The 27593-nt window shown below is 48.0% G+C and overlaps 1 long non-coding RNA gene across 3 annotated transcripts; it reads right to left on the minus strand.

Moving 5' to 3' along the window:
• Positions 1–1327: 1327 nt before the first annotated feature.
• LOC120973210 (uncharacterized) lies at positions 1328–27354 on the minus strand. Of its 3 annotated transcripts, XR_012202230.1 has the most exons (6): positions 26521–27354; positions 4310–4384; positions 4163–4219; positions 3657–4075; positions 3515–3570; positions 1328–2643 (listed from the first exon to the last, which is right to left on the minus strand). It is a non-coding gene; the product is annotated as an uncharacterized lncRNA (long non-coding RNA). The 3 variants fall into 3 exon arrangements; XR_012202229.1 differs by having other exon boundaries at positions 1328–3570; positions 26702–27348; XR_012202228.1 differs by having other exon boundaries at positions 1328–3570; positions 26521–27348.
• Positions 27355–27593: the final 239 nt, after the last annotated feature.

Here is a 27593-nt window from a genome sequence, read left to right on the forward strand (position 1 = left end):
CACCATAAACATATGCAACACCACAAACATACATAGATCTAGCTAGGACATAAAAAGTGCATGTGCACGTTGTTGGAGGGAGAACAACATAAAGATAGCTTCCCCCTTACTTACCTATAAAAAAAGGGCTTTAACCACGTAATTTGGATGAATTTATGATGCAAATGAGGTGAGGAGGAGGCAGCCGAGACAAGCTTGGAGGAGGGAGGAGAGAATGAAGTGGGGAAAGTGAGTGGGTAGGTGTGGCTGTCCAAAAATCTAGCTCGTCCCAGGTTACTAATGGCGCACCACCACAAAATGCGCCATTAGTAACCCTGGTTACTAATGGCGCACCTGCTGGTGGTGCGCCATTAGTAGTTTTGCAAAAAAACACTAATGGCGCACGGGGAGCAGTGCTCCATTACTAGCTTCAACTAGTAATGGCGCACTGCACCAGGTGCGCCATTAGTAGTTTTGCAAAAAAGTAAAAAATAAAAAAATTATTTTAATGGCGCACTATGTTACTGGTGCGCCATTACTAGTTACAACTAGTAATGGCGCACTACGTCCTGGTGCGCCATTAGTATGTCTGGCAAAATAAAAAATAAAATTTGTTACTAATGGCGCACCGTTTGTCTGGTGCGCCATTAGTGTCTTTCACACTAATGGCGCACCAGCACATGGTGCGCCATTGCTAGCAATGGCGCACCACATGTCTGGTGCGTCATTAGTGGCCATTCCATCTATAGCCCTTTTCCTAGTAGTGCAGCCTCCATGTCAATGACAAGAGGCTGGCGAAGAGGGGAACCAGCTTGGATAATGGCCGGCGAAGAGCCCCCTCCCTCCATGGCGTCCATCACCCTCCTGGAACCCACTCCAGTCACATGTTTCTTCCCCACCACACTACTCACATTCTCTCCCTGACCCGCCATGGAATACTTCACTAGGCCGCCACAAGGAATGGAAGGAGCAGAGAACAAGTGATTCTGCAATGGTGAGGAACCTGAAGAAAGACAACCTCTCCTGTGCCCACAAATATAGCAAGCCAGGGTCCCCTTCCATACAGCCTCGAAAATAAATTTGATGCAATTAACCATGAAAAAAATGCCATAAAAGTGCAGTTTCCTAATAACTACAGCACAAACAGCTCCCTCTCCCCCAGATGATCCACGAATGGAAGGGTCTGGGATCAAAATCGGCTCCTCCTTCAAATCCCGCTGACCTCTCATACTGACAACCGAAATGAAAGGATAACCTGCTAAATCTACATAACTATCCTCAGCAACCCGAGCGTAATTGATAGTCTTAATAAAAAATGAAATGGAAACACCATAAATACGCCGTTTCCAAGTAATAGCAGCGGAATTTTCTCTATTGCCTTTAAAGGAATTAAAATCCAGTGTTACCAAAGGTAAAATCGCTGACATGGTCGATCCCCACTGATTCCTCTCTATACTACCCAATCCAGAAGAAGGATCTACCAATTGATTAGGAAACAAATACAAATCCTGCGCTATCACCATATTTTCCCCCAAAACACAGTCCGCTAAATCCGCGGATGTCATGGCGCCATTGGTCCCGACCGGACCTTCCCCATATGGAACAGAGGGGATCTCACCTACCAAATTACGGATCAAATCCATCGCTCTTTCCCTTGAATGCTGCAGGCACCGCTCCCGGTTCTTCGCCCGGCTGAAAATACGCCTTGATCTCATCCGAAGCTCCTCCCAATCCTGCCCGCTGAAGAGGCCCCCGACGAGGCCGGCTCCAGGAAGGGGGCCTCTTTTCCGGCGGGACCGCCGGCGCCGAGGCCGCCATCTGCTCACTCACTCTGGATCTCCGTCGCCGCCAGATCACCTGGGCGACCGCGAGAGCCCCCGAGGGATTTTTTGCAAAGTATCAGGGCAACCTGGTAATGAGAGCTGTAAGCTAATTCTAAGGTAGACTGGTAGTTCACTCGTACTCCCATATAGGCAAAATGAAGCGAGGGATAAAAGTTTTCCACTCTCACACGTGGTCTGAGCAAAATCCGTGAGACGGAGGATCGAAACAGATAGACTGGCCGAATTCGACCTCACCATCTCTTCTTGCTTGGCTTTGGCGGGGCGTGAGCCAAAGTGGATGTCCAGGCAGATGAGGAGTCAAGAAATGCTTTCCCCCAGCAAATTGTCCTGTTAAGATGTACTCCCTTCGTAAAGAAATACAAGAGCGTTTAGATCACTAATGTAGTGATCTAAACGCACGCTCTTATAATTTTTTTACAGAGGGAGTAGTGAACTAACATCATGAGGATCCTACTCCTACTCTCAGCATCTATAGAAATTTATCATCTCAGAATAAGGACAGCAAAGAGATTAATCAACCGGGGAATGCTTAACATTTCAACCAATCGTTTATCCAACAAAATATAACAGCAAAAATGCAGTAATTGGAAATGTACACAAGTATCATTCAGTTTAGTAACAATCTCTAGCAAAGCACACCTGTACATCACAGCTACGCGGCTAAATTATGCTACTTGACCCTCCTAATTCATGTAGCTGACATGCAAATGTGTGTACCTATTAAGTTAAATTCATGTCCTCGTCTAGTAGTTAAGCTTGGTGCTTTGGGCTGTCACAACATTTTCTTCAAATCATTGTTGACAAGCAGTTGGTGCTGCATCTTTACGTGGCCGTACGAGGTCAGACATCACGTGGCAAATCATACAAATTAAATAAAATTCAGAAAATGTATAACTTAATTCTAAAGTTTATCAATTTGATTCCAAGCTACTCTAGGCATTAACACAAACATGTTCATTAGAAAAAGGTGAGTACATTTTTTTGTACAGGCACAATTCAGAATGTCAGCTTGAGGCATGAAATTGAACCAGAAAAGCACATTATTAAGAGGGAATGAGAGGGAGGTAGCAATTTCTAGCAGAGAATCAGAGAAGGAGAGAAAAAGTTGCATCATCTGTAAGCTGAATTAAAGCAGTTGTAGTTTGACAGCATTTGCACAAAAATAGTGGCAGAAGAAACAGGATAGCAGCTTACTCTTCTTGCTAACCTATAGTTACCAATTTATTGTACAAATGCTTTTTATGTACAGATTTAGATGTCATTCTGTTGCTGCTTATAAGGTTTTCAATTATTTTGTTCCTTTATGGCTTTTATGCAAAAAAATGGTTTTGTTTCCAAGAACTTAAGCATTACATGTATGGCAAAGAAAGATAATCTAGACCTATGTTCTGTTCCTATTCTAGTATTATGTATACTTTAGCATTGTGAAGAAGGTTTTGTATAAAGCTTTAGATGATGATGGTACTACGCATTGATCTATCTTAGCCCCAAATTTCCTACTTATTGTTAGGGAATGCTCCATCTCTTCCTCTGTAGGATACCAAACTTTCAATAAAGCAATAATTTCTGCTCTTGTATCTTTTGCTAAGTCCCAACCAGGAAAGGAAAAATATCTTTAGATAACCAAATATGCCCCGACACCCAGAAAAGTCAAGTGGGAGGGATTGGGAGGACTGAGCAGGAAGACAAACCACATGATCTTCTCATTGCCGTATCGCCAACGTCCACTCGAGCCTAATTGCAATATCTGCAATTAACAAGAGGATTTGGCTAGATGGGAATAGGTTTCTATAAAAGGGTAATAGAAAACTTATATGACAAGTGAGATCTCACCTTTACAGTCGATACAATAGGACGACTGAGCATAACATTTCTATGAATTCTCGTCTCTGAACCTATTGGCGAAATATTGTGATTCTTCAGATCGTGCCCAACCGCCGCGCTGGCTTCCTTCGCGGCCCACGGTCTCGACATTCTACTCTCCTCTCTTCGTTTCTCCCTCCGTCTCCTCCTCCAATGGCTACCACGCCTGGTCGTGCCCTCCTTCGTCGCCCGCAGTCATGCCTTGTTATAATCATCGCTCAGATAGCATATGAAGGGTTACATACATGCAAACATAGTATTAGTTAGACAAATGAATTATTGCAAAGGGATTATCAGAGTGGGGGAAAATCTTATGCCATATTAACTGTTCGCTCCTTCTCTTGAGGAGCAAGAGCCATCACTGGTAAAAAGGAACGTGAACCTTGTTTCTGTAATCACAACATTAAAAAATGAATCGCTGGTAGATGGAGAGTGAGAAAAACAATCTTATTAAATAATAGGGGAGAGGAAGATACCATGTAATGTCCTGCCATATATTCCACAATAATTGAGTCGTACACAACTAATCATACCTGGAATTGTCAAAACCACAAGAGTTGCTTTAATATTCTGTACTATTTAGTTGTAAAAGAAAATATGTTCAAAGAAAGCAAACGTTTGACCATTTTTCAGTCGGATCCAGACTAACCCCTCCTTGGAATAAGAGCAGCAACAAGATCCCTCCTACGGGTCTCGGTCTGCAAACCCCACAAACAAGATAAGAGAGAGAGGAGAGAGAGAGAGTGTGACGCCCCCGATTTGACCGTACACTAAACATGCACGCAAATGTGTACGATCAAGATCAGGGACTCACGGGAAGATATCACAACACAACTCTACAACATAAATAAGTCATACAAGCATCATAATACAAGCCAGGGGCCTCGAGGGCTCGAATACAAGTGCTCGATCACAGACGAGTCAGCGGAAGCAACAATATCTGAGTACAGACATTAGTTAAACAAGTTTGCCTTAAGAAGGCTAGCACAAACTGGGATACAGATCGAACGAGGCGTAGGCCTCCTGCCTGGGATCCTCCTAAATACTCCTGGTCGTCGTCAGCGGCCTGCACGTAGTAGTAGGCACCTCCAGTGTCGTAGGTGTCGTCGTCGACGGTGGCGTCTGGCTCCTGGACTCCAGCATCTGGTTGCGACAACCAGATAGAGAGGAAAGGGGGGAAAAGAGGGAGAGAAGCAACCGTGAGTACTCATCCAAAGTACTCGCAAGCAAGGAGCTACACTACATATGCATGGGTATATGTGTAAAGGGGCATATCAGTGGACTGAACTGCAGAATGCCAGAATAAGAGGGGGATAGCTAGTCCTGTCAAAGACTACGCTTCTGGTCATCTCCATCTTGCAGCATGTAGAAGAGAGTAGATTGAAGTCCTCCAAGTAGCATCGCATAGCATAATCCTACCCGGCGATCCCCTCCTCGTCGCCCTGTTAGAGAGCGATCACCGGGTTGTATCTGGCACTTGGAAGGGTGTATTTTATTCAGTATCCAGTTCTAGTTGTCATAAGGTCAAGGTACAACTCCGGGTCGTCCTTTTACCGAGGGACACGGCTATTCGAATAGATAAACTTCCCTGCAGGGGTGCACCACATAACCCAACACGCTCGATCCCATTTGGCCGGACACACTTTTCTGGGTCATGCCCGGCCTCGTAAGATCAACGCGTCGCAGCCCCACCTAGGCTCAACCGAGAGGTCAACACGCCGGTCTAACCCTATGCGCGCAGGGGTCTGGGCCCATCGCCCTATGCACACCTGCATGTTGCGAGGGCGGCCGGAAGCAGACCTAGCCTAGTGGCGTTCCAGTCCAATCCAGCGCGCGCCGCTCCGTCGCTGACGTCAAAAAGAGCTTCGGCTGATACCACGACGCCGGGATACCCATAACTACTCCCGCGTAGATGGCTAGTGCGTATAGACCAAATGGCCAGACTCAGATCAAATACCAAGATCTCGTTAAGCGTGTTAAGTAACCGCGAACGTCGACCAGGGCCAGGCCCACCTCTCACCTAGGCGGTCTCAACCTGCCCTGTCGCTCCGCCACAAAGATCCACTTGCGGGTACTCCTACGATCCGACCCGACTTTAGTCATCACATGTGTCATGTGTATAGTATATAAGAATATACCCGTGATCACCGCCCAAGTGATCACGACCCGATAGTATAGCACGGCAGACGGACAAGAATGTAGGGCCACTGATGGAAAACTAGCATCCTATACTAAGCATGTAGGATTGCAGGTAAAGGTAACAACAGTAGTAGCAAGGATAGGCTATGCATCAGGATAGGATATCGGAAAGCAGTAACATGCTACACTACTCTAATGCAAGCAGTATAGAAAAGAATAGGCGATATCTGGTGATCAAGGGGGGGGCTTGCCTGGTTGCTCTGGCAAGTAGGAGGGTCGTCAACTCCGTAGTCGAACTGGGCAGCAGCAGTGTCGGTCTCGTAGTCTACCGGGGAGAAGAGGGGGAAGAAACAGTAAATATAATGCAAACATAAACATGACGATGCGCGACATGACAATGAGCAGGGCGAGGTGTGTCCTAACGCGACAGTAGGTGGTACTGGCGAAGGGGGGAAACATCCGGGAAAGTATTCCCGATGTTTTGCGTTTTCGGACAGATGGACCGGAGGGGGAAAGTTGCGAGTTCGATAGGTTAGGGAGATGTGGTGGACGAACGTACTGTGTATCCGGATTCGTCTCGTCGTTCTGAGCAACTTTCATGTTGAAAATATTTTAATCCGAGTTACGGATTAAAAGATATGATTTTCTAAAGATTTTATTAATTTCTGGATTTTTAATTAATTATTTACTTTAATTCGAAAATGGATTTATGACATCAGCATGATATCATGCTGACGTCAGCAGTCAACGTTGACCGTTGACCTGGTCAACCTGACAGATGGGTCCAACCTGTCAGGGGCTGTTACCTAATTAACTACTGTTTAGTTAAATTAATTATCTAATTAGATTAATTTAAACAGGATTAATTAACTTAATTAATTTAGTTAATTAATTAATTAAATTTATTTTTATTATTTGTTTTATTTATATATTTATATATTTATTATTTTTATTATTATAATATTATTATTTTATTTATTATTATTTTTTTAATCATTTATTATTATTATTTTTAAATTCTTTTTTTAACGTTTTTGAGTGGGGCCGCATTGTCATAGGGCCACTGGGCCTTAGCGGGCGCGGGCGGCGGACACTGCCCAAGCGGGCGCGGGCGGGCGCCCGACGGATGGCCTCGCCCGTGGACAACGGGGAGGAGGCACGGGAGCCGTGGCCCGGGCACGACCACCGGCCACCGCTGGGGCTCCGGCGCGGTGGAGGGAGCCGCAGGAGCAGGGCCGCGGCCAAGTGCAGAGGAGGGGGCGCTTGCGGGGGAGCAGGGGGGGAACGGAGGCGAGGGCGCCGTCGACGGGGCGAGCGGCGAGCGGTGGTGCTCGCGCGGGGACAGAGGGGAGAGGGAACCGGCGCGGGAGTGAGGCAATGGTGCGGGGCGAGGCAACGGTGAGCGCGGGCCGCCGTGAGCGCGGCCGGGGCGCGTCTTGAGGCCGGACGGGGCAGGTGCGGGCGGAGGCGTCGAGGGAAAGAGAGGAGGGGCGCTGCTCACGGGGGGAGAGGGCGCGGCCACGGGCGTGTGTAGGCGCGCCGGGCAGGGCGACGCGCGGCCCGGGCGCGGGCCGAACGCGGGGAGCGCGGCGATGCAGGGGAGGGGACGAGCACGGCCGGGGGCCTCACCGCGGGCGTAGGGTCTGGGCAGCGGGGCTCGGGGTGGGGGGACGGGGACGACACGCGCAGGGGAGGAGGGGGAAGCAGGCCGGCGGGGGAGTGCTCCGGCGACGGCGAGCTCCGGGCGGCGAGGTCGAGCGCGACGGCGATGCCCTCCTCCTCGATCAAGATCGGGGGAGGCAGAGGAGGGGAGGATATTTCGGGGGGGAGTGGGTGGAGGCGTCGGTGGTGAGTGGGGGAGTGGATAAGGTGAGTGGGGCGTCGGTGGGCCGGCTGGCTGGGCCTGGGGGTTGGCCCAGTTGGGCCAGGGTCCAGTTTGGGGGGCTCCTCTTTTTGTTTTTTTGTTCTGTTTTCTTTTTTTGTAATTTCTTTCTTTTATTTATTTTCTTTTCTGTTTCATTTCAATTTAAAACATTTAGGCATTCTCTAAAAATGTGTTTACTTCACCATAATTAACTATGCCTTATTTGGCATCTCCCGAACATTTTTGTTTTAAATTTTGAAAAACTTTTATCGTTTGACTTATTTAGGATTTAAATTTGAAACGGTTTTGAATTAACCCGAGATTAATTACAGTGACAGCGGTGACGTGCCATCATTAACGTGAGATTACTGTAGCATGATTATCCGGGCGTTACAAATCTCCTCCACTACAAGAAATCTCGTCCCGAGATTTAGGAGGTAGAAGGAAACAGTGCGGGGTATTCTTCGCGCAGACGATCCTCTCGTTCCCAAGTGGCTTCATCTTCAGAATGGTACGACCACTGGACTTTGAGAAACTTGATCGCCTTCTGACGTGTGCGGCGTTCAGCTTGGTCGAGAATGCGGACCGGATGCTCCTTATAGGAGAGGTCTTGCTGCAATTCGAGCACTTCATGATCCACAGCTCGGATTGGGTCCTTGAAGCAACGGCAGAGCTGTGACACATGGAACACATCGTGAACCTGAGAAAGGTTCGGCGGTAGCTCCAGTTGGTATGCCACTTTTCCACGCCTTTCGAGAATAGTGAATGGGACAATATAGCGAGGAGCTAGTTTGCCCTTGATTCCGAAGCGGTGGGCACCCTTCATTGGTGTGACCCGAAGATAAGCCTTTTCGCCAGGTTGATAGACCATGTCTTTATGATGACGGTCATACTGACTCTTCTAACATGACTGAGCAGTCTTGAGATTCTCGCGAATAATGCGGACTTGTTCTTCGGCATGTTGGATAATATCCGGACCGAAGAGTGGACGTTCCCCAGTTTCTGACCAGTTTAGAGGGGTTCGGCACTTTCGTCCATATAACACTTCGAAGGGGGCCATCTTCAGACTAGCTTGATGTTGGAAATATGCCCTAGAGGCAATAATAAATAGGTTATTATTATATTTCCTTGTTCATGATAATCGTTTATTATCCATGCTAGAATTGTATTGATAGGAAACTCAGATACATGTGTGGATACATAGACAACACCATGTCCCTAGTAAGCCTCTAGTTGACTAGCTCGTTGATCAATAGATGGTTACGGTTTCCTGACCATGGACATTGGATGTCGTTGATAACGGGATCACATCATTAGGAGAATGATGTGATGGACAAGACCCAATCCTAAGCCTAGCACAAGATCGTGTAGTTCGTTTGCTAAGAGCTTTTCTAATGTCAAGTATCATTTCCTTAGACCATGAGGTTGTGCAACTCCCGGATACCGTAGGAATGCTTTGGGTGTACCAAACGTCACAACGTAACTGGGTGGCTATAAAGGTGCACTACAGGTATCTCCGAAAGTATCTATTGGGTTGGCACGAATCGAGAGTGGGATTTGTCACTCCGTGTAAACGGAGAGGTGTCTCTGGGCCCACTCGGTAGGACATCATCATAATGTGCACAATGTGACCAAGGAGTTGATCATGGGATGATGTGTTACGGAACGAGTAAAGAGACTTGCTGGTAACGAGATTGAACAAGGTATAGGGATACCGACGATCGAATCTCGGGCAAGTAACATACCGATAGACAAAGGGAATTGTATACGGGATTGATTGAATCCTCAACATCGTGGTTCATCCGATGAGATCATCGAGGAGCATGTGGGAGCCAACATGGGTATCCAGATCCCGCTGTTGGTTATTGACCGGAGAGTCGTCTCGGTCATGTCTGCCTGTCTCCCGAACCCATAGGGTCTACACACTTAAGGTTCGGTGACGCTAGGGTTATAGAGATATTAGTATGCGGTAACCCGAAAGTTGTTCGGAGTCCCGGATGAGATCTCGGACGTCACGAGGAGTTCCGGAATGGTCCGGAGGTAAAGATTTATATATGGGAAGTCTTATTTTGGTCGCCGGAAAAGTTTCGCACTTTATCGGTATTGTACCGGGAGTGCCGAAAGGGGTCCGGGGGTCCACCAAGAGGGTCCACCAGCCCCGGGGGGCCACATGGGCTGTAGGGGGTGCGCCTTGGCCTATATGGGCCAAGGGCACCAGCTCCAAGAGGCCCATGCGCCAAGAGATAAGGAAAAGGGAGAGTCCTAAAGGGGGAAGGCACCTCCGAGGTGCCTTGGGGGGGAAGGACTCCTCCCTGGCCGCACCCTTCCTTGGAGGAAGGGTCAAGGCTGCGCCCCCCCCCTTCTCCCTTGGCCCTATATATAGTGGGGGGAGGGAGGGCAGCAATATCCTAGCCCCTGGCGCCTCCCTCTCCCTCCCGTGACACCTCTCCCTCCCGTTAGTGCTTGGCGAAGCCCTGCCGGGATCCCCGCTACTTCCACCACCACGCCGTCGTGCTGCTGGATCTCCATCAACCTCTCCTTCACCCTTGCTGGATCAAGAAGGAGGAGACGTCGCTACTCCGTACGTGTGTTGAACGCGGAGGTGCCGTCCGTTCGGCGCTAGGATCATCGGTGATTTGGATCACGACGAGTACGACTCCATCAACCCCGTTCTCTTGAACGCTTCCGCTCGCGATCTACAAGGGTATGTAGATGCACTCCCCTTCCCCTCGTTGCTAGTAAACTCCATAGATTGATCTTGGTGATGCGTAGAAAATTTTGAATTTCTGCTACGTTCCCCAACAGTGGCATCATGAGCTAGGTCTATGCGTAGTTTCTATGCACGAGTAGAACACAAAGTAGTTGTGGGCGTCAATGTTGTCAATTCTTCTTGCCGCTACTAGTCTTATCTTGTTTCGGCCGCATTGTGGGATGAAGCGGCCCGGACCGACCTTACACGTACACTTATGTGAGACAGGTTCCACCGACTGACATGCACTAGTTGCATAAGGTGGGGTGTCTGTCTCTCCCACTTTAGTCGGAACGGATTCGATGAAAAGGGTCCTTATGAAGGGTAAATAGAAATTGGCATATCACGTTGTGGTTTTACGTAGGTAAGAAACGTTCTTGCTAGAAACCTATACAAGCCACGTAAAAACTTGCAACAACAATTAGAGGACGTCTAACTTGTTTTTGCAGCATGTGCTATGTGATGTGATATGGCCAGAAGATGTGATGAATGATATATGTGATGTATGAGATTGATCATATTCTTGTAATAGGAATCACGACTTGCATGTCGATGAGTATGACAACCGGCAGGAGCCATAGGAGTTGTCTTTATTTTTTGTATGACCTGCGTGTCATTGAATAACGCCATGTAAATTACTTTACTTTATTGCTAAGCGCGTTAGCCATAGAAGTAGAAGTAATCGTTGGCGTGACAACTTCATGAAGACACAATGATGGAGATCATGATGATGGAGATCATGGTGTCATGCCGGTGACAAAGATGATCATGGTGCCCCGAAGATGGAGATCAAAGGAGCAAAATGATATTGGCCATATCATGTCACTATTTGATTGCATGTGATGTTTATCATGTTATGCATCTTATTTGCTTAGAACGACGGTAGTAAGTAAGATGATCCCTCACTAAAATTTCAAGAGACGTGTTCCCCCTAACTGTGCACCGTTGCGAAGGTTCGTTGTTTCGAAACACCACGTGATGATCGGGTGTGATAGATTCTAACGTTCGAATACAACGGGTGTCGACGAGCCTAGCATGTACAGACATGGCCTCGGAACACATGCGAAACACTTAGGTTGACTTCACGAGCCTAGCATGTACAGACATGGCCTCGGAACACAAGAGACCGAAAGGTCGAACATGAGTCGTATAGCAGATACGATCAACATGGAGATGTTCACCGATGATGACTAGTCCGTCTCACGTGATGATCGGACACGGCCTAGTTTGACTCGGATCATGTATCACTTAGATGACTAGAGGGATGTCTATCTGAGTGGGAGTTCATTAATCAGATGAACTAAATTATCATGAACATAGTCAAAAGGTCTTTGCAAATTATGTCATACGCTTTAGTTCTACTGTTTAAGATATGTTCCTAGAGAAAAATTTAGTTGAAAGTTGGTAGTAGCAATTATGCGGACTGGGTCCGTAAACTGAGGATTGTCCTCATTGTTGCACATAAGGCTTATGTCCTTAATGCACCGCTTGGTGTGCTGAACCTCAGCTTCGTCTGTAGATGTTGCGGAACATCTAACATACACGTTTTGATAACTACGTGATAGTTCAATGCGTAATGCTAACGGTTTAGAATTGTGGCACCAAAGACGGTTTTGAAACGTCGCAGAACATATGAGATGTTCTGAAGACTGAAATTGGGATTTCAGACTAGTGCCCACATCAAGAGGTATGAGACCTCTGACAAGTTTCTTAAGCCTACAAACTAAGGGAGAAAAGCTCAATCGTTGAGCATGTGCTCAGATTGTCTGAGTACCACAATCGCTTGAATCGAGTTCGAGTTAATCTCCCAGATGAGACAGTGATGGTTCTCCATAGTCACTGCCACCAAGCTAGTAGAGCTTCGTGATGAACTATAAATATCAAGGATAGATGATGATCCTTGAGCAACTCGCGATGTTTGACACCGCGAAAGTAGAAATCAAGAAGGACCATCAATTGTTGATGGTTAGTAAAACCACTAGTTTCTAGAAGGGCAAGGGCAAAAGGGATACTTCATGAAACAGCAAATCGTTTGCTGCTCTAGTGAAGAATCTCAAGGTTGAACCCAAACCCGAGACTAAGTGCTTCTGTAATGAGGGGAACGGTCACTGAAGCAGTACTACCCTAGATACTTGGTAGATGAGAAGGCGGGCAAGGTCGACAGAAGTATATTGGATATACGTTATATGAATGTGTACTTTACTAGTACTCCTAGCAGCACTAGGGTATTAGATACCGGTTCGGTTGCTAAGTGTTAGTAACTCGAAATAAAATCTGCGGAATAAACGGAGAACTAGCTAAAGGTGAGATGACGATATGTGTTGGAAGTGTTTCCAAGGTTGATGTGATCAAGCATCGCATGCTCCCTCTACCATCGAGATTTGGTGTTTGCGTTAAGCATGATTGGATTATGTTTATCGCAATACGGTTATTCATTTAAGGAGAATAATGGTTACTCTGTTTATTTAAATAATACCTTCAATGGTCTTGCACCTAAAATGAATCTCGATCGTAGTGATACACATGTTCGTGCCAAAAGATATAAAATAGTAATGATAGTACCACATACTTGTGGCACTGCAATTTGAGTCATATTGGTATAGAACGCATGAAGAAGCTCCATGTAGATGGATCTTTGGACTCAGTCGTTTTTTAAAAGATTGAGACATGCGAACCATGTCTATTGGTATATATGCATGAAGAAACTCCATGCAGATGGATCGTTTGGACTCACTTGATTTTGAATCACTTGAGACATGCAAATCATACCACATGGGCAAGATGACTGAAAGTCCTCGTTTTCAGTAAGATGGAACAAGAGAGCAACTTATTGGAAGTAATACATTTTGATGTATGCAGTCCAATGAGTACGGGGGCATGCAGTGGATATCGTTATGTTCTTACTTCACGGATGATTTGAGTAGATGCTGAGTGTATTTACTTGATGAAACACAAGTCTGAATTATTGAAAGGTTCAAGTAATTTCAGAGTGAAGTTGAAGATCGTCGTGACAAGAGGATAAAATGTCTGTGATATGATCATAGAGATGAGTATCTGAGTTACGAGTTTGGCACACAATTAAGACATTGTGGAAAGTGTTTCACAATTAATACCGCCTGGAACACCATAGTGTGATGGTGTGTCCGGACATCATAACTGCACCCTATTGGATATGGTGCATACCATGATGTTTCTTATCGAATTACCACTATCGTTTATGGGTTAGGCATTAGAGACAACGGCATTCACTTTAAATAGGGCACCACGCAATTCCGTTGAGACGACACCGTTTAGAGAAACCTAAGTTGTCGTTTCTTAAAAATTTGGGGTTGCGATGCTTATGTGAAAAAGTTTCAGGCTGATAAGCTCGAACCCAAAGCGGATAAATACATCTTCGTAAGAATACCCAAAACAGTTGGGTATACCTCCTATTTCAGATCTGGAAGCAAAAGTAATTGCTTCTAGAAACGGGTCCTTTCTCGAGGAAAAGTTTCTCTCGAAAGAATTGAGTGGGAGGATGGTGGAGACTTGATAAGGTTATTGAACCGTCACTTCAACTAGTGTGTAGCAGGGCACAGGAAGTTGTTCCTGTGGCACCTATACCAGTTGAAGTGGAAGCTTATGATAGTAATCATGAAACTTCGGATCAAGTCACCAGCAAACCTCGTAGGACGACGACGATGCGTGCTACTTCAGAATGGTACGTGATCCTGTCTGAGATATCATGTTGTTGGACAATACTGAACCTATGAGCTATGGAGAAGCGATGGTGGGCCCATATTCCGACAAATGGTTAGAAGCCATGAAATCCGAGATAAATGGAGCTTTGAGAAGAAGACGGACATGGACGGTAATGTTACCGTCTATGAAGCTCGACTTGTGGCGAAGAGAATTTTTCACAAGTTCAAGGAGTTGACTACGATGAGATTTTCTCATCCGTAGCGATGCTTAAGTCCGTCGGAATCATGTTAGCATTAGCTGCATTTATGAAATCTGGCAGATGGATGTCAAAACAAGTTTCCTTACCAGTTTTCGTAAGGAAAGGTTGTATGTGATACAATCAGAAAGGTTTTGTCGATCCTAAGGATGCTAAAAGGTATGCTAGCTCCAGCGATCCTTCCATGGACTAGGGCAAGCATCTCGGAGTCAGAATATACGCTTTGATGGAGTGATCAAAGTTTTTGGGTTTATACAAAGTTTGTTAGAAACTTGTATTTACAATAAAGTGAGTGGGAGCGCTACAACATTTCTGATAAGTATATGTGAATGACATATTGTTGATCCGAAATGATGTAAAATTTCTGGAAAGCATAAAGGGTTGTTTGAAAGGAGTTTTTCAAAGGAAGACCTGGATAAAGCTGCTTACATATTGGGCATCAAGATCTATAGAGATAGATCAAGACGCCTGATGATACTTTCAAAGAACGCACACCTTGACATGATTTTGAAAGAGTTCAAAATAGATCAGCAAAGAAGGAGTTCTTGGCTGTGTTACAAGGTGTGAGTATTGAGTAAGACTCAAGACCTGACCACAGCAGAAGAGAGAGAAAGGATGAAGGTCGTCCCCTATGCTTTAGACATAGGCTCTACGTATGCTATGCTGTGTACCGCACATGAAGTGTGCCTTGCCATGAGTCGGTCAAGGGGTACAATAGTGATCCGGGAATGGATCACATGACAGCGGTCGAACTTATCCTTAGTATCTAGTGGACTAAGGAATTTTCTCGATTATGGAGGTGAAAAGGAGTTCGTCGTAAAGGGTTACGTCGATGCGAACTTTGACACTAATCCGGATGACTCTGAGTAGTAAACCGGATTCGTATAGTAGAGCAATTATTTGAAATGGCTCCAAATAGCGCGTGGTAGCATCCACAAGATGACATAGATATTCGTAAAGCACACACGGATCTGAAAGGTTCAGACCCGTTGACTAATAACCTCTCTCACAAGCATAACATGATCAAACCAGAACACATTGAGTGTTAATCACATAGTGATGTGAACTAGATTGTTGACTCTAGTGAACTCTTTGGATGTTGGTCACATGGTGATGTGACCTATGAGTGTTAATCACATGGCGATGTGAACTAGATTATTGACTCTAGTGCAAGTGGGAGACTGTTGGAAATATGCCCTAGAGGCAATAATATATAGGTTATTATTATATTTCCTTGTTCATGATAATCATTTATTATCCATGCTAGAATTGTATTGATAGGAAACTCAGATACATATGTGGATACATAGACAACACCATGTCCCTAGTAAGCCTCTAGTTGACTAGCTCGTTGATCAATAGATGGTTACGGTTTCCTGACCATGGACATTGGATGTCGTTGATAACGGGATCACATCATTAGGAGAATGATGTGATGGACAAGACCCAATCCTAAGCCTAGCACAAGATCGTGTAGTTCGTTTGCTAAGAGCTTTTCTAATGTCAAGTATCATTTCCTTAGACCATGAGGTTGTGCAACTCCCGGATACCGTAGGAATGCTTTGGGTGTACCAAACGTCACAACGTAACTGGGTGGCTATAAAGGTGCACTACAGGTATCTCCGAAAGTATCTGTTGGGTTGGCACGAATCGAGACTGGGATTTGTCACTCCGTGTAAACGGAGAGGTGTCTCTGGGCCCACTCGGTAGGACATCATCATAATGTGCACAATGTGACCAAGGAGTTGATCACGGGATGATGTGTTACGGAACGAGTAAAGAGACTTGACGGTAACGAGATTGAACAAGGTATAGGGATACCGACGATCGAATCTCGGGCAAGAAACATACCGATAGACAAAGGGAATTGTATACGGGATTGATTGAATCCTCAACATCGTGGTTCATCCGATGAGATCATCGAGGAGCATGTGGGAGCCAACATGGGTATCCAGATCCCGCTGTTGGTTATTGACCGGAGAGTCGTCTCGGTCATGTCTGCCTGTCTCCCGAACCCGTAGGGTCTACACACTTAAGGTTCGGTGATGCTAGGGTTATAGAGATATTAGTATGCGGTAACCCGAAAGTTGTTCGGAGTCCCGGATGAGATCCCGGACGTCACGAGGAGTTCCGGAATGGTCTGGAGGTAAAGATTTATATATGGGAAGTCTTATTTTGGTCGCCGGAAAAGTTTCGCACTTTATCGGTATTGTACCGGGAGTGCCGAAAGGGGTCCGGGGGTCCACCAAGGGGGGTACACCAGCCCCGGGGGGCCACATGAGCTGTAGGGGGTGCGCCTTGGCCTATATGGGCCAAGGGCACCAGCCCCAAGAGGCCCATGCGCCAAGAGATAAGGAAAAGGGAGAGTCCTAAAGGGGGAAGGCACCTCCGAGGTGCCTTGGGGGGGAAGGACTCCTCCCTGGCCGCACCCTTCCTTGGAGGAAGGGTCAAGGCTGCGCCCCCCCCCTCTACCTTGGCCCTATATATAGTGGGGGGGAGGGAGGGCAGCAATATCCTAGCCCCTGGCGCCTCCCTCTCCCTCCCGTTAGTGCTTGGCGAAGCCCTACCGGGATCCCCGCTACTTCCACCACCACGCCGTCATGCTGCTGGATCTCCATCAACCTCTCCTTCCCCCTTGCTGGATCAAGAAGGAGGAGACTTCGCTACTCCGTACGTGTGTTGAACGCGGAGGTGCCGTCCGTTCGGCGCTAGGATCATCGGTGATTTGGATCACGACGAGTCTGACTCCATCAACCCCGTTCTCTTGAACGCTTCCGCTCGCGATCTACAAGGGTATGTAGATGCACTCCCCTTCCCCTCGTTGCTAGTAAACTCCATAGATTGATCTTGGTGATGCGTAGAAAATTTTGAATTTCTGCTACGTTCCCCAACACTTGATAGCTATTATTATAAGAGAACTCAGCATACGGGAGAGATTCCTCCCATTTCTTGCCGAAGGAAATAACACAAGCTCGAAGGATGTCTTCGAGAACTTGGTTGACGCGTTCAACTTGCCCTTGCGACTGAGGATGAAATGCAGTACTGAATGACAGATGAGTTCCCATAGCTTCTTGAAAACTTGCCCAGAATCTTGAAGTGAATAAGCTGCCACGGTCTGAGCTGATAACCAATGGAATACCGTGGAGTGAAACAATCCTGGACATATAGAGCGTTGCCAACTGGCTAGCAGTGATCGTTTCTTTGACCGCCAGAAAATGTGCAACTTTGGAAAGCCGGTCAATGACGACAAGAATAGCATCATTACCTTTCTGTGATTTGGGAAATCCAGTGACGAAGTCCATCTCAACATGGTCCCATTTCCATTCAGGAATAGAGATAGGTTGCAGAGTTCCAGCAGGTCTTTGATGTTCTGCTTTGATACGACGGCAAACGTCACACTCAGCGACACAACGAGCAATGTCTTGCTTCATATTAGACCACCAGAATCTCTGACGGATGTCTTGGTACATCTTTGTACTACCAGGGTGTATACATAGAGGCGTATCATGGGCTTCTTTCATAACTTCCTGTGTCATATCCAGGTTTTTCTCTGCACATGGCACCACTAGGCGGCCCTTGAAGTATAAGGTGCCATCTTCAGCAATAGTGAAGAATGAGGGCTTTCCTTCTGCGAGGTAGCGCTTAATCTTGTGGGCTTCAGAGTACTTCTGTAGCCTTTTGATGCTGTCCACGAGATCTGGTTTAGCAACTAGGGTATTGAGGGAACCCTGGGTAACAACGTGGAGGTTCACCTTGCCAAACTCCTTAGGAGGGGGAGCGAGCGCACCCGGAGGAACAATATGGAGGTTCAGCTTCCTGAATTCTTCAACAAGCGAGGGCTGAACTTTGTGAACCTGGAGGTGGTTGCAGTAAGACTTGCGGCTCAAGGCATCAGCCATTACATTAGCCTTGCCTGGCGTATAGGAAATACCCAAGTCAAAGTCTGCAACAAGCTCCATCCATCTCTGCTGACGGAGGTTCAGATCTGGCTGAGTAAACAGATACTTCAGACTTTGGTGGTCAGTGAAGATCTCGCAACGATTACCAAGAAGGTAATGTCACCACTGCTTCAGCGCATGAATGACAGCAGCAAGTTCAAGGTCGTGAACTGGGTAGTTCTCTTCGTGAGGGCGGAATTGCCGAGAGGCATAAGCAATCACCTTGCGGTCTTGCATTAGGACACAGCCTAATCCTTGACGGGAAGTGTCGCAGTAAATGACGAAGTCCTTCTTAGTATCAGGTGGAGCTAGAACTGGGGCAGAAGTCAACTTGTCTTTGAGTGCCTGGAAACTTTCCTGACATTTGTCTGTCCATTGGAACTTGACGCCCTTATGCAACAGGTTAGTCAGAGGCCTGGCGATCTTGGAGAAGTTCTCGACAAATTGACGGCAATAGCTGGCGAGACCGAGAAAACTTCTGACTTGCTTAACGTTCTTCGGAGGAGTCCAATCGAGAATAGCCTGAACTCGCTCGGGGTTGACGGCAATACCATCCTTAGAGATGACATGCCCAAGGTAGGTTACTTCCGGTAGCCAGAAGAATTCACATTTGGAGAACTTGGCATATAGTTGATGCTCTCGTAGCTTTTCCAGCACAAGTCGAAGATGTTCAGCATGTTCTTCTTCGTTCTTTGAAAATACCAGGATATCATCCAGATAAACCACAACGAACTTGTCGAGGTAATCCATGAATATATAGTTCATCAGACGAGAGAAGGTGGCTGGAGCATTGGTTAAACCGAAAGACATGACGGTGTACTCGTATGAACCATAGCGAGTCACGAAGGCGGTCTTTGGGATATCCTCTTCGCGAACACGGATCTGGTGGTAACCCAACCTCAAGTCGATCTTAGAGAACACTGACGAACCCGCCAGTTGATCATACAGATCATTGATCCGAGGAAGAGGGTACTTATTCTGAATGGTAGCTTGGTTTATAGGACGGTAGTCTTGAACTAACCGGTTTGTCCCATCCTTCTTCTTGACAAGGAGAGAAGGTGCTCCCCAAGGAGAGCAACTTGGGCGAATGAATCCTTTGCGAAGAGATTTGTCGATTTCTTCCTTAAGCTCAAGGAGTTCATGCGGCGGCATTTTGTAGGGTCGCTTGGCTATAGGAGTGGTGCCTGGTTTCAAGTCGATGATGAATTCGACAGCTCTAGCAGGGGGAATCCCTAGAAGTTCTTCAGGAAAGACGTCGAGGAATTCACGCACAACGGGAATGTTTTCAATGCCCTCGAGCGGTGCAGCATTCAATGCATTCAATGCATAGAGCCTTGCCTCGGCATTTTGCACCAGATGGGCTTGGTAAGTAACTATCTCATCTGAAGGGTGTAGCAGATGGACGGTCTTAGTGGTGCAAACGATTGAAGCAGTATGCGCTTTTAACCAATTCATTCCCAGAATGAGATCAATGCTACAGGACTTCAGTACGATGGGAGAGACAAGAAATTCCAGTCCTTCGATTTCAACGGGGACGTCGTTGCAAATCATGGAGGTTCGACATTGGCCCGCAGGGGTGTGTACTAATAGTGAAGCATTCATGTCTTCGCTTCTAATGCCATGCATGAATGCAAAATCTTCTGACGTGAATGAATGTGATGCACCTGTATCAAATAAAACGGATGCTGGTACTGAATTTACGAGGAGTGTACCCATCACAGTAGCAGGCTGGTCTTGAGCTTCGTTGAGATCAACGTGGTTGGCATTAGCACGACCATAAGACTTAGCATTGTTGTTGCGGGGCTGGTTGTTACCACGGCCAGTTGCTGGAAGGGCCAGTTGATTCTGGTTCTGGTGCATTCTCTAGCACGGTGCCCTGGTTGACCACACCTGAAGCACAAGACATTATTGGGAGTGGGAACAGGGGCTTGGGACGGTGGGGCTGGAAGTCTTGACTGCCTAGATGATGGTAGAGGCAGACGAGGTGCAGCATAGGTCTGCCTTGGGGCAGATGCTTTTGGACGGTACATGCTGTTCGGGATCCATATCTTACGCTTCTGTGAGGGCGAGCCCGAAGATGAGCCCGTGTCACGGTTGCGCCTGTGAGAGCTCTGGTATTCCTGCAGACCAGTTTCGACATTGATGGCCTTGTTCACCAAGGTGGCGAAATCAGCAAAGTCATGCACTAGAAGTGCGAGCTTGATGTCAGCTTGGATGCCATCACGGAACTTCTCCTGTCTGCGTGCATCAGTTGCAATGTCCTCCTCAGCATAGCGAGACAAGTCCAGAAAATCCCGCTGATAAGCTTCAACATTTTTGTTGCCTTGGGTGAGGTTGCGGAACTCACGCTTCTTCCGGTCCATGACTCCTTGAGGAATGAAGCGGGCACGGAAAGCAGCTTGGAAGTCTGGCCAGGTGATGATTGTTCCAGCTGGCAGAGTACGCCTGTGGCTGTCCCACCATTGATCTGCGGGTCCCTTCAGAAAGAAGGAAGCAAAGTTGACATAGCTGGCAGGGGCTACATCGGCAGACTCCATCTCATAGGTGATGTCACGGAGCCAGTCATCAGCATCCAGTGGCTGAGTTGAGCTGCGGTACACAGTTGGATTCAGGCGCATGAAATCCTGCAGAGTTACTGGGGTTGGTTGCTGGTCCATATTGGGGCGAGGAAACTGAGCCATCATATTTTCCAGGAATTGGCGGTTCAGTTCAAACTGTTGGATCAAACCAGCCATGTACTCAGGTGGTGGTGGGGCATTGCCACCACTACCACGACCACCTGGTCTAACCATCCTGCTAATATATAACAGGGGTTCAGCATTGAGAAATTTGCAAAGACAATGATCATTCATGATGAAACATGCATAATGAAAGGAGCACGATAGCTACTACATAGTAGTCGGCATAACTTACAAAAGGGGTCATGCATAGAGTTCAGTACACAGAGTACAGTACATAGACTAAAACATCATAGGCGGCACACAGGCTCACGGCGAATGCATCTAACACTACAAGCAAGCCTACATCAGTCCCAAGAGGTACTGTGGAGGTAATCGTAGCCCGACAGCTGGTAGTGAGGCAACGGATAGCCCTCCACGTCAGCAGACTGGGGGCCGCGGATACTCAGGTGTAGAGCCCGACGCTCAGGTGGCAGAAGAGGACCAAGTGCGGGAGAGTAGCCTCCCACCTCTGGCCAACCGACACCGTGGGGCATCACGGTCCTGGCTGGGTAGATCGCAGTACGTGGTAGCTGTCCAGATCGGACAAAGGGGTGCAGCAGCGTCAGAGCACGGTAAAGGTGCTGACGGGTGGTGTACATCTCATGGCGAAGAGCTCGGTTAGCTCGATCCAGCCCATCAGCATGCAGAACCAGGTTCTGATGGTAGAAGGACTCTCGGGTGACAGTGGAGTAGGCAGCAGTATAGTATCCCTCCGCACCAATATCAGATGCGATAGCAATGTGCCTGAAAGGGGTGGTGTCCAACTCCCGATACTCTCCACGAAGACGTGTTAGAGCAGCATAGGCAGCATCGTGGACAGCCATATCGATGGTCACACCAACACCATGTGCGGTGTGCAGCACAGTAGTGGAGTCATACTCCCGCGAGTAGAGGTGGACGATGGCACGGTACTGCTCCTGGTTAAAGTCCTGGTACTCCTCGTAGACGGTGTACTCAGGGTGCCAGCGATAACCCAGATAGGTCATCATCTCAGCTAGCACAGCAGGTGATCCCGAGGCACCAATGGCCGTCGTGTGGCGCACGACCTGCCTCGTGGGTTCCATCTGAAAGCAAAAACGTTTCAAAGGAGTCAAATGACAGTGTGTGAATTGTTCAAAATACTATTCTAAGAAACAACTATGGCTTATCCAACTTTGGGGTGAATGCGGTCACGGGGTCCTAGTGTTAGAGTTAGTAAATTCGTTTAACCCGAGTAGAAGAGAGTTCAGAGTCCCAGAGTAAAGGTCGAGGAGTAAAAGATCCTAGTACCACCCAATGGCGACGTGGGCCCGTAAGACACACAGCCATGTTAGTAAAAGTTTTTGTAATGTCTAGACTCGACTTCGGCCAAGGAGTGTGGAAAGGGGGATTCCTACAGGCAGTCGGCTCTGATACCAACTTGTGACGACCCCGATTTGACCGTACACTAATCATGCACGCAAATGTGTACGATCAAGATCAGGGACTCACGGGAAGATATCACAACACAACTCTACAACATAAATAAGTCATGCAAGCATCATAATACAAGCCAGGGGCCTCGAGGGCTCGAATACAAGTGCTCGATCACAGACGAGTCAGCGGAAGCAACAATATCTGAGTACAGACATTACTTAAACAAGTTTGCCTTAAGAAGGCTAGCACAAACTGGGATACAGATCGAACGAGGCGCAGGCCTCCTGCCTGGGATCCTCCTAACTACTCCTGGTCGTCGTCAGCGGCCTGCACGTAGTAGTAGGCACCTCCAGTGTCGTAGGTGTCGTCGTCGACGGTGGCGTCTGGCTCCTGGACTCCAGCATCTGGTTGCGACAACCAGATAGAGAGGAAAGGGAGGAAAAGAGGGAGAGAAGCAACCGTGAGTACTCATCCAAAGTACTCGCAAGCAAGGAGCTACACTACATATGCATGGGTATATGTGTAAAGGGGCATATCAGTGGACTGAACTGCAGAATGCCAGAATAAGAGGGGGATAGCTAGTCCTGTCGAAGACTACGCTTCTGGTCATCTCCATCTTGCAGCATGTAGAAGAGAGTAGATTGAAGTCCTCCAAGTAGCATCGCATAGCATAATCCTACCCGGCGATCCCCTCCTCATCGCCCTGTTAGAGAGCGATCACCGGGTTGTATCTGGCACTTGGAAGGGTGTATTTTATTCAGTATCCAGTTCTAGTTGTCATAAGGTCAAGGTACAACTCCGGGTCGTCCTTTAACCGAGGGACACGGCTATTTGAATAGATAAACTTCCCTGCAGGGGTGCACCACATAACCCAACACGCTCGATCCCATTTGGCCGGACACACTTTTCTGGGTCATGCCCGGCCTCGTAAGATCAACGCGTCGCAGCCCCACCTAGGCTCAACCGAGAGGTCAACACGCCGGTCTAACCCTATGCGCGCAGGGGTCTGGGCCCATCGCCCTATGCACACCTGCACGTTGCGAGGGCGGCCGGAAGCAGACCTAGCCTAGTGGCGTTCCAGTCCAATCCGGCGCGCGCCGCTCCGTCGCTGACGTCAAAAAGAGCTTCGGCTGATACCACGACGCCGGGATACCCATAACTACTCCCGCGTAGATGGCTAGTGCGTATAGACCAAATGGCCAGACTCAGATCAAATACCAAGATCTCGTTAAGCGTGTTAAGTAACCGCGAACGTCGACCAGGGCCAGGCCCACCTCTCACCTAGGCGGTCTCAACCTGCCCTGTCGCTCCGCCACAAAGATCCACATGCGGGTACTCCTACGAGCCGACCCGACTTTAGTCATCACATGTGTCATGTGTATAGTATATAAGAATATACCCGTGATCACCGCCCAGGTGATCACGGCCCGATAGTATAGCACGGCAAACGGACAAGAATGTAGGGCCACTGATGGAAAACTAGCATCCTATACTAAGCATGTAGGATTGCAGGTAAAGGTAACAACAGTAGTAGCAAGGATAGGCTATGCATCAGGATAGGATATCGGAAAGCAGTAACATGCTACACTACTCTAATGCAAGCAGTATAGAGAAGAATAGGCGATATCCGGTGATCAAGGGGGGGGCTTGCCTGGTTGCTCTGGCAAGTAGGAGGGGTCGTCAACTCCGTAGTCGAACTGGGCAGCAGCAGTGTCGGTCTCGTAGTCTACCGGAGAGAAGAGGGGGAAGAAACAGTAAATACAATGCAAACATAAACATGACGATGCGTGACATGACAATGAGCAGTGCGAGGTGTGTCCTAACGCGACAGTAGGTGGTACTGGCGAAGGGGGGAAACATCCGGGAAAGTATTCCCGATGTTTTGCGTTTTTGGACAGATGGATCGGAGGGGGAAAGTTGCGAGTTCGATAGGTTAGGGAGGTGTGGTGGACGAACGGACTGCGTATCCGGATTCGTCTCGTCGTTCGGAGCAACTTTCAGGTTGAAAATATTTTAATCCGAGTTACGGATTAAAAGATATGATTTTCTAAAGATTTTATTAATTTCTGGAATTTAATTAATTATCTAATTTAATTCGAAAATGGATTTATGACATCAGCATGATGTCATGCTGACGTCAGCAGTCAACGTTGAGCGTTGACCTGGTCAACCTGACAGGTGGGTCCCACCTGTCAGGGGCTGTTACCTAATTAACTACTGTTTAGTTAAATTAATTATCTAATTAGATTAATTTAAACCGGATTAATTAACTTAATTAATTAACTAATTAATTAATTAAATTTATTTTTATTATTTGTTTTATTTATATATTTATTAATTAATTTATTAGTTTTATTATTATTATTTTATTTATTATTATTTTTTAATCATTTTTTTATTATTATTTTTAAATTCTTTTTTAATCGTTTTGGAGTGGGGCCCCATTGTCATAGGGCCACTGGGCCTTAGCGGGCGCGGGCGGCGGGCACGGCCCAAGCGGGCGCGGGCGGGCGCCCGACAGATGGCCTCGCCCGTGGACAACGGGGAGGAGGCACGGGAGCCGTGGCCCGGGCACGACCACCGGCCACGGCTGGGGCTCCAGCGCGGTGGAGGGAGCCGCAGGAGCAGGGCCGGGGCCAAGTGCAGAGGAGGGGGCGCTTGCGGGGGAGCAGGGGGGAACGGAGGCGAGGGCGCCGTCGACGGGGCGAGCGGCGAGCGGTGGTGCTCGCGCGGGGACAGAGGGGAGAGGGAACCAGCGCGGGAGTGAGGCAATGGTGCGGGGCGAGGCCACGGTGAGCGCGGGCCGCCGTGAGCGCGGCCGGGGCGCGTCTTGAGGCCGGACGGGGCAGGTGCGGGCGGAGGCGTCGAGGGAAAGAGAGGAGGGGCGCTGCTCACGGGGGGAGAGGGCGCTGCTCACGGGGGGAGAGGGCGCGGCCACGGGCGTGTGTAGGCGCGCCGGGCGGGGCGACGCGCGGCCCGGGCGCAGGCCGAACGCGGGGAGCGCGGCGATGCAGGGGAGGGGACGAGCACGGCCGGGGGCCTCACCGCGGGCGTAGGGTCTGGGCAGCGGGGCTCGGGGTGGGGGGACGGGGACGACGCGCGCAGGGGAGGAGGGGGAAGCAGGCCGGCGGGGGAGTGCTCCGGCGACGGCGAGCTCCGGACGGCGAGGTCGAGCGCGACGGCGATGCCCTCCTCCTCGATCCAGATCGGGGGAGGCAGAGGAGGGGAGGATATTTCGGGGGGGAGTGGGTGGAGGCGTCGGTGGTGAGTGGGGGGCAGTGGATAAGGTGAGTGGGGCGTCGGTGGGCCGGCCGGCCGGGCCTGGGGGTTGGCCCAGTTGGGGCAGGGTCCAGTTTGGGGGGCTCCTCTTTTTGTTTTTTTGTTCTGTTTTCTTTTTTTGTAATTTCTTTCTTTTATTTATTTTCATTTCTGTTTCAATTCAATTTAAAACATTTAGGCATTCTCTAAAAATGTGTTTACTTCACCATAATTAACTATGCCTTATTTGGCATCTCCCGAACATTTTTGTTTTAAATTTTGAAAAACTTTTATCGTTTGACTTATTTAGGATTTAACTTTGAAACGGTTTTGAATTAACCCGAGATTAATTACAGTGACAGAGGTGACGTGCCATCATTAACGTGAGATTACTGTAGCATGATTATCCGGGCGTTACAGAGAGAGAGAGCGAGAGAGTGTGTGTTTGATGAAGCGGTGATGAATTTATAGTCAAAGATAACTGTAAAATCTTCGGTGCCATATACATACATCAAGAAATTGAGTTAATATGGTTTTAACTTCAGTGTATTTGTACGTAAGCACTCAGGGGGTCTTTTTTCCAAATGATTCAAGTAACTCAACAACCTCAACAGCTGGGAACATCTGCACGAGACAAAGGATGTTCACAACAACAACTAAATTATGGAAAAAATGATAAGCATTTTTTCCGAAAAATGAATAAGCATGCTAGACAGACAATTTGTTAGTACTAATCTCACACAGCTCGATCAGCACAACTCAAACAGAAACAGATACTAGTAGCAGATATATCAGACAATCAAAGACAATCACTGGATGAGATAGGTAGCTGACCTCAACAAATGCTTCAATGTGAAATCCATTGTATCCATAGTATGCCATCACGCCAGTCTTAAAAAAATCTACATAATCTTTTCTGGCAACATTTCTTGCCTTTCCACTTTGAAACATTCCCAAAATGAGAGAGAGAGAGATAGAAAGAGAGAGAGCGAGAGAGAGGGAGAGATGGATGGACCTGTCCGTGGCGAGCTCGAGCGCGCAGCTGACGATGCCTCCTTCCTCTCGCTCATGGGCTCCCACAGCGGATGAGGCGCGGACGACCGCATCGACCTCATCCTCCCGCGGCTTCCTCGGGACAAGAGCTCGTGGCGCCGCCTGCCTTCTTGTTCTTGCCGCCGCCTCGCGCGACGGGGCTGGGTTGGAGCAGCGCCACACCAAGAAAGGAGATGAGGAGGTGGAGGAGCCGCCTCCACCAATCGCCACCATGGCGCACGAATTCAGATCCGGAGGCGTCGGCTCCGAGCTCCGGCTTCCAGACCGACGACGCAAGGAGAGGAGAAGGGGGAAGGGCGTGGAGGTGGTAGGACGGGCACGCGGGAGGGAGAGCATGCGGCGGCGGGATTAGGGGAAACGATAGTCTAGGGTTTTCATCGCTTTACTCTTTTTTTTCTAGACGTGATGGTCCAGCCCATCTTTTCTCTCTGGTAGTTGATCCTACATGGATAGCGCGAGCGAGCGCTCCTTCCGCGTACGTTAATGCTTCTCGATTACCAGTCCCGGTGTGAAAGATTTGATTTCATCTTCTCTGGCATGCCACAAGATATCCTTACTCGTGATGCTTGGACGGGCTGAAAGCTTAAACAAAACGACTGGCAACTCTCTCTGTTTTGGTTAACTATAGTTGCCATGTCTAATTTATGGTAGTTGCCGCGTGTAATTAAACCATAGTTGTCGTGTGTGATTAACTACTTGCCACATGTGGTCAAACAATAGTTGTCATGTGTGTTTACCTAGTTGCCACGTGTGGTTAATCGCAGTTGCCATGCATGTTTATCTGATTGCCACGTACGCGCAACTGCAGTTGCCGTCTAGCAAACGATTCACAGTTGCTATGTGTGTTTGCCCAG

This window comes from Aegilops tauschii, chromosome 2, assembly GCF_002575655.3.
Source record: "Aegilops tauschii subsp. strangulata cultivar AL8/78 chromosome 2, Aet v6.0, whole genome shotgun sequence".
NCBI lineage: Eukaryota > Viridiplantae > Streptophyta > Magnoliopsida > Poales > Poaceae > Aegilops > Aegilops tauschii.